Raw genomic sequence first — 7,015 nt, 5'->3', positions numbered from 1 at the left:
CCCCTAACCCCTAACCTGCCGCCGCTGCCAGATTCTTCTTGCTGTTGCCTGGGCTGGTCGGGTGTGGTTCTCTCCCGCGCTCAGCGCTGCGCTGGGCGGCCGCTGCACTGTCCCTCCCCCAGATAGTCCCTCCCTCCCTCTCTCTCCGCTCCACACCGCAATGCACGCCTGGCACCCTCCCCCTCCACAGTGGGCGGCGACCCGGCAGCTCGGATCAGATTCGCACAGCCAGCACTGCAGTGAGAGAGAGTGAGTGAGCCAGGCAGGGGCAGAGAGCTGCAAGTGCGAGCGCGCCCCCCCAAATGTTGCGCTCGGTGCGGCTGGCCCCCCCTGCACCCCCCACGCTACGCCACTGCATTGAAAGAATGAAACATTGCCAAAGATGGCTATTTGAAGGATTAAGAATTTCCCCCAGTTTGGGGCACATTCCATTTTTGCATTGCTCTAGAAACTTGCAAATCCCATTTAACCAGTGACTATCTTGGGACAAAATAATGAATATATGCAATCCTTGGGCAAATGGTAGATTCACCATAATACTCCCAAGTGTGAAAAGAGTCTTTATAAATGCCAGCATACCCTGCTGGATATTAACATTAAAACCCTGAATAACTTGGACCCGGGACACTTAAAGGGCTATTTTCTTCTACACATATATGTCTGGTGTCCATTTAAAATATATATTTTAAAGTTAAACTCAATTCAAACTTCTAACCAAGTCCCCCGCTGCCCTGCAAAGCAGAAACTACTTGCAAAAGAAGGGAGACAGAATATTATCAAGCATAGGAACCAATAGCAAAGAAAAGCACAAGTCTCTCTCTCATGAGCAAAGCCTAATTTCCCTTCCCGAAGAGTCCAGGGCTTTTCCTTTGGTGTCAACTAAAAAGACGAGGGTGATATTGCAAATTAATTTGACACCTCCAAAGTCAGCTTGGCACATCTGAATAGCTGCAGCCATATCGGCAATGGGGAACAATGGAGCCGTGCTTTGCAGGCAAATCCCTGATGGCTGTGTGCAAAAGTTTGGCATGCTGTCTGCACATTCCCTCCCTGCCTCCCTGCAGCGTCCTGGTGGAGCATGATTTGCAAAATGAAAGCTTGGTGTGACATGAGCCCCTTACTCAAAGAAGGTGTTACTGGATGAGATAATGAAAGGACCGGGGGTGGGGGGAGAGAGAGATTGAACAGCTAGAAGAGCAGAGAGAAATGAAATGAAAATAAATCCCAGCTATTGATTATCGCTGTTATGATTTACTAAATTTATTAGTTGCTTCTTCTTTTTTTGCCATTGTTAAGTTGTGGGTGAACATATCAGACGACACAGCGATTCTTCAAACAGCTCTTGTTTATTCACAGAACAGAACTGAACTGAAGGGTTCAGCCAGCCTGCTTATATAGAGTTCCACTACAATGCAACAGTAACCACTTTCTGTAACTATCCAATCACTGAATGTCACTTTCAATTCCTTATTTGCATATGCGGACCTGAGTGAAAACTATCTACAGTATTCCCCTGCTGGCCCAGGGTGAGAACTTCAGTACATAACAGCCATGGGGACTCAAAGAGACTTAAAATATTTTAAGTGAGAAGGACACACAAATTGAAACCAGCATTGGGGGTGTGGGGAACAAATCTGAAAGACAGTTTTGCATCAAAACATCCCATCCATTCAAAAAATGGTTGTGCCTGATTAAAAAGGAATGTTTTTGCCTGGCACCTAAAGATATGTAATTATGGAGCTCTGGGGAGGGCATTCCACAAATGGGGAGCCACCACAGAAAAGGCCCATTCTTAGGTTGTAACTCTCCAGACCACCCATGGAGAGGGTACACAAAGAAGGGCCTCAGGTGATGATTTCAGGGTCGGGGTCAGTTCAAAAGTGGTCCTTGAGGTATTAGGGTCCTAAGCCATGTAAGACTTTATTGGTCAAAACCAGTGGTTTGAATTGCAAATTATTTATTTTCTGCTAAATACACGCAAACCACAAATCCCTAAATGGACTTCAGGGTAGTTTACCAAGAACTTTTACAGGGACGCAGGTGGCACTGTGGTCTAAACCACTGAGCCTCTTAGGCTTGCCAATCAGAAGGTTGGCAGTTCGAATCCCTGCAACGGGGTGAGCTCCCGTTGCTCCTGCCAACCTAGCAGTTCGAAAGCATGTCAGGGCAATTAGATAAATAGGTACCACTGCAGTGGGAAGGTAAACGGTGTTTCCGTGTGTTCTGGTTTCCATCACAGTGTTTTGTCGTGCCAGAAGCGGTTTAGTCCTGCTGGCCACATGACCCGGAAAGCTGTCTGTAGACAAACGCCGGCTCCCTTGGCCTGAAAGTGAGATGAGCGCTGCACCCCATAGACCATGGGTAGGCAAACTAAGGCCTGTGGGCTGGATCTGGCCCAATTGCCTTCTCAATCCGGCTAGCGGACAGTCCGGGAATCAGCATGTTTTTACATGAGTAGAACGTGTGCTTTTATTTAAATTGCATCTCTGGGTTATTTGTGGGGCATAGGAATTCATTCATTTCCCCCCCTCCGAAATATACCGTAGTCTGACCTACCGCATGGTCTGGGGGACAGTGGACCAGCCCCCTGCTGAAAAAGTTTGCTGACCCCTGTGAATAGTTGCCTTTCACTGAGCTTAACCGTCCAGGGGTCCTTTACCTTTTAACCAAGAAATTCAAAACACATCCGCACACATGCATGTATACATGACATCACATATCTTCAAATGAAAGGTGGTTATAGATGTTCTGATGAGGGTTCGTCCTATCCCAATATTCCTGCTCAAAACAGATCCATGGAAATGAATGAAACAGAAGTCAGCCATACTCGTTCATCTCAGTAGGTTTACTCAGAGTAGGGTCACATTCACACTGTTAAGGACAGGTGAAAACTAAAAGGTGAAAAACAAAAGCGTAAAGCAGGCAGGTGAGAGCTGGACCATAAAGAAGGCTGATCGCCTAAGAATTGATGCTTTTGAATTATGGTGCTGGAGGAGACTCTTGAGAGTCCCATGGACTGCAAGAAGATCAAACCTCTCCATTCTGAAGGAAATCAGCCCTGAGTGCTCCCTGGAAGGACAGATCCTGAAGCTGAGGCTCCAAGACTTTGGCCACCTCATGAGAAGAGAAGACTCCCTGGAAAAGACCCTGATGTTGGGAAAGATGGAGGGCACAAGGAGAAGGGGACGACAGAGGACGAGATGGTTGGACAGTGTTCTTGAAGCTACCAACGTGAGTTTGACCAAACTGCGGGAGGCAGTGGAAGACAGGAGTGAGTGCCTGGCGTGCTCTGGTCCAGGGGGTCACGAAGAGTTGGACACGACTAAACGACTAAACAACAACAACAACAACAACAACAAAGCAGGCAGGTGGAATAAGCACAGTTACGTATGGGTTAAATAACAAAAGTCCAAGTGATGAAAGAAAAGAATAAGAATTGTCTTCACACGAAGGGAGAATATTAGTGGTGTTCCCTGATTGTCAAGTATAGTTCCAAATTTGCCGGGCTTGTGAGTTGTCTTAACAAGACCCATCAGAATTAACTGGAATTAACTGGACTTAAAGAGGTATGGCTGCAAATCACTAGCACCACACCCAATACATACTATTGAAAAATACACCCCCATTGAAATATCGATAATATAAAAAGTCTCCAGAGGTTTTAGCCTGGTCCACATATTCTGCTGCTGTAACTTGCCCTGAGACTATATGGTGAAGGCTGGATAAGAAACCCTATAAATAAATGAATAATGTAAGGCCTCTTGGTATGTTCAGGGAAAGAGCTGCTGCTCACAAGATCCCAATTTCAATCCCTGATATTTTCTGGTAGGGCTGTGCAGGAACTAGACAGCTGCTGCCAGTCAGTGCAGGATATGTGGAGCTAGACAGACCAACCATACCAGAAAGGAAGGGACTGTCAGCTTGCATGTTATCGCCCTCTGCTGGGCTCACATGCATATTAAACTTTGAAACTTTATCTGCAATTTAGGCCTCATCTTCACTATGCTTTGAAAGAAGCATCATACCACTTTAACCAGTCATAAGGTAAAGGTAAAGGGACCCCTGACCATTAGGTCCAGTCGTGACCAACTCTGGGGTTGCGATGCTTATCTCGCTTTACTGGCTGAGGGAGCTGGTGTGTCCGCAGACAGCTTCCGGGTCATGTGGCCAGCATGACTAAGCCACTTCTGGCGAACCAGAGCAGCGCACGGAAACACCGTTTACCTTCCGGCCGGAGCGGTACCAATTTATCTACTTGCACTTTGACGTGCTTTCAAACTGCTAGGTGGGCAGGAACAGGGATCCAGCAACGGGAGCTCACCCCGTCACGGGGTTTCGAACCGCCAACCTTCTGATCGGCAAGTCCTAGGCTCTGTGGTTTAACCCACAGCGCCACCCGCGTCCCCCTCACAGGGCTGGTTTAACACTCAATCCCTCTTCCCAGAGGAAGTACAATTCTCCTATTCTCTTTTTTGAGGAGAATAGGGGAATTGTAGTTCTGTGATACTTCTGTGAGTGGAATAGGGAGTCTCTGAATAACTCTCAGTACCCTTAACAAACTGGATCCCGGAATGCGTTTTATGTAGTCTTCTCTCTGCATTCTACTTTGAAGCCCTAAATGGCCTCAGCCCAGTATACCTGAAGGAGCGTCTCCACCCACATCGTTCATCCCGGACACTGAAGTCCAGTGCCGAGTGTCTTCCGGCGGCTCCCTCCCTGCGAGAAGTGAGGTTACAGGGAACTAGGCAGAGGGCCTTCTCAGTAGTGGCACCTGCCCTCTCACCAGATGTCAAGGAAATAAACAACTGTCTGACTTTTAGAAGACATCTGAAGGCAGCCCTGTTTAGGGAAGTTTTTAATGTCTGATGTTTTATTGCTTTTATTATTATTATTAATATTCTTTTGGGAGCTGCCCAGAGTGGCTGGGAAAACCCAGCCAGATGGGCAGGGTATAAATAATAAATTATTATTATTATTACAGTGGACGCTCGGGTTGTGAACGTGATCTGTGCGGGAGGCACATTTGCAACCCGATGCGGTGCTTCTGCACATGCGCAAAGCGCGATTTAGCGCTTCTGCACATGCGCAACCCCCCAAACATGGAAGTAACCCATTCTGGTACTTCTGGGTTTTGGCGGGTCCGTAACCTGAAAAAACGCAACCTGAAAGAGTCTGTAACCCAACGTATGACTGTATTATTATTACTGAACTCTTGGTATCCATTAAATAAGTTTCTAGTCCATGTGATCACTGAGAGAAACAAAAACCGCCAGAAAGAAGCTGCCTCTCTCCACATGAATCACTCTGGACCCTGTGGTGTTCATCAGAGGCCCTTCTCCATGTGCCCCATCCCAAAGAAGGGGTGGAGAACAGCCACCTTTTCTGGGATGGCCTCCCATTGATGGAATGCTCTGCCCAGGGAGACACGCCAGATGCCGTCCTTGTCAATCTTTTGGTCCTATGCCAAGGCCTTTTTTGGTTAATTAGTGGCCCTTGGTTACAGTGGTGCCCCGCAAGACGAATGCCTTGCAAGACGAAAAACTCGCTAGACGAAAGAGTTTTCTGTCTTTTTGATGTGCTTCGCAAGACAAATTTCCCTATGGGCTTGCTTCGCAAGACGAAACGTCGGGCGAGTTCTTACAAGTTTTTTTCCTTTTCCCCCCTTTTTCTAAGCTGCTAAGCCGCTAATAGACGCTAATAGTGCTAATCTGCTAAGCCGCTAATAGCCGTGCTTCGCAAGACGAAAAAAACCGCAAGACGAAGAGACTCGCGGAACGGATTAATTTCGTCTTGCGAGGCACCACTGTAATTAGTGTTGCCGCCTAGGGTGTTGCTTGCCTTTTAGTGGGACGGATGGATCTTGCTGTTTTAATGATTTAAACCTTGTCAAGTGGCCTTCAGACTTTTCATTGTATAAAGCGGCTGATGAATGCAAATAATAGTAAGAAGGGCAGGAGGAGTTCAAAAAAAAAAAAAAACATTCCTTGTGTTATTAGGACCGTCAATCAGGAATTTTCAAGGGCAAGCCAGAGCTTTTAAAATAAGGTCAATATACATGGCAAAAGTTCGTCATACTCAATGTCAACAAACTCTGGAAAACACTCTATGAATTGGAAGGTGGAGATGTACTTTATTTGTTTGTTTGTTTGTTACACTAGAAAATCTTCAGTAAAAACTAATTTAAAAACAAAACGAATGTTATTGGCCCAGAGATGGAAAGAATATAAATTCCCTACCAGAGAGGAATGGCAGTTCAAGTAGATGGATTATGCTGAAATGGCTATAATGACCGGAGGAATCAGAAATCAGGAACACCAACATTTTAATAAGGAATGGGGAAAATTTATAACAGTTAAAATCATTAGTTGGATTGGAATAACACTTGTCTTTGATATTGGACACAATTTTGGACATTATGGAGAGGTCAAAGATTTGGATTATCATAAAAGATAAAGGAGAAAATGATTAACAATAGGATCCACGAAGGTGAGGAAGGAAGTCCTATAGATTCTTTGGAATCTTGTTTTTATGTTGTACGTTTGATATGTGAATGTAAAATTTTAATCTGAAAAACTAAATTTTAAAAATGTAAATAATAATAAAAACAAACAAAATGAAATCAGGGACTATTCTCTGCCCCCCCTTCTCAAACATTCCACAAGGGGGAAGCATGACCATGAGCCCCCCCAACACCCACACATTTAGCACGCATAGGCTTGTCCACAAAGTTGGGAACCCTGATTAAGGTTCCTAAGCAGGTGGACAAGCCTATTGAACTATCTTGCCCATTTGTTGACAGGTAGCTCAAAGCAAAGGGACACGGGTGGCGCTGTGGGTTAAACCACAGAGCCTAGGACTTGCCGGTTGGAAGGTCGGCGGTTCGAATCCCCGCGACGGGGTGAGCTCCCGTTGCTGGGTCCCTGCTCCTGCCAACCTAGCAGTTCGAAAGCATGTCAAAGTGCAAGTAGATAAATAGGTACCACTCCGGCGGGAAGGTAAACGGCGTTTCTGTGTG

This window comes from Podarcis erhardii (genome assembly GCF_964252035.2).
Source record: "Podarcis erhardii genome assembly, chromosome: 15".
Lineage (NCBI taxonomy): Eukaryota > Metazoa > Chordata > Lepidosauria > Squamata > Lacertidae > Podarcis > Podarcis erhardii.
This window is presented reverse-complemented; position numbering follows the sequence as displayed.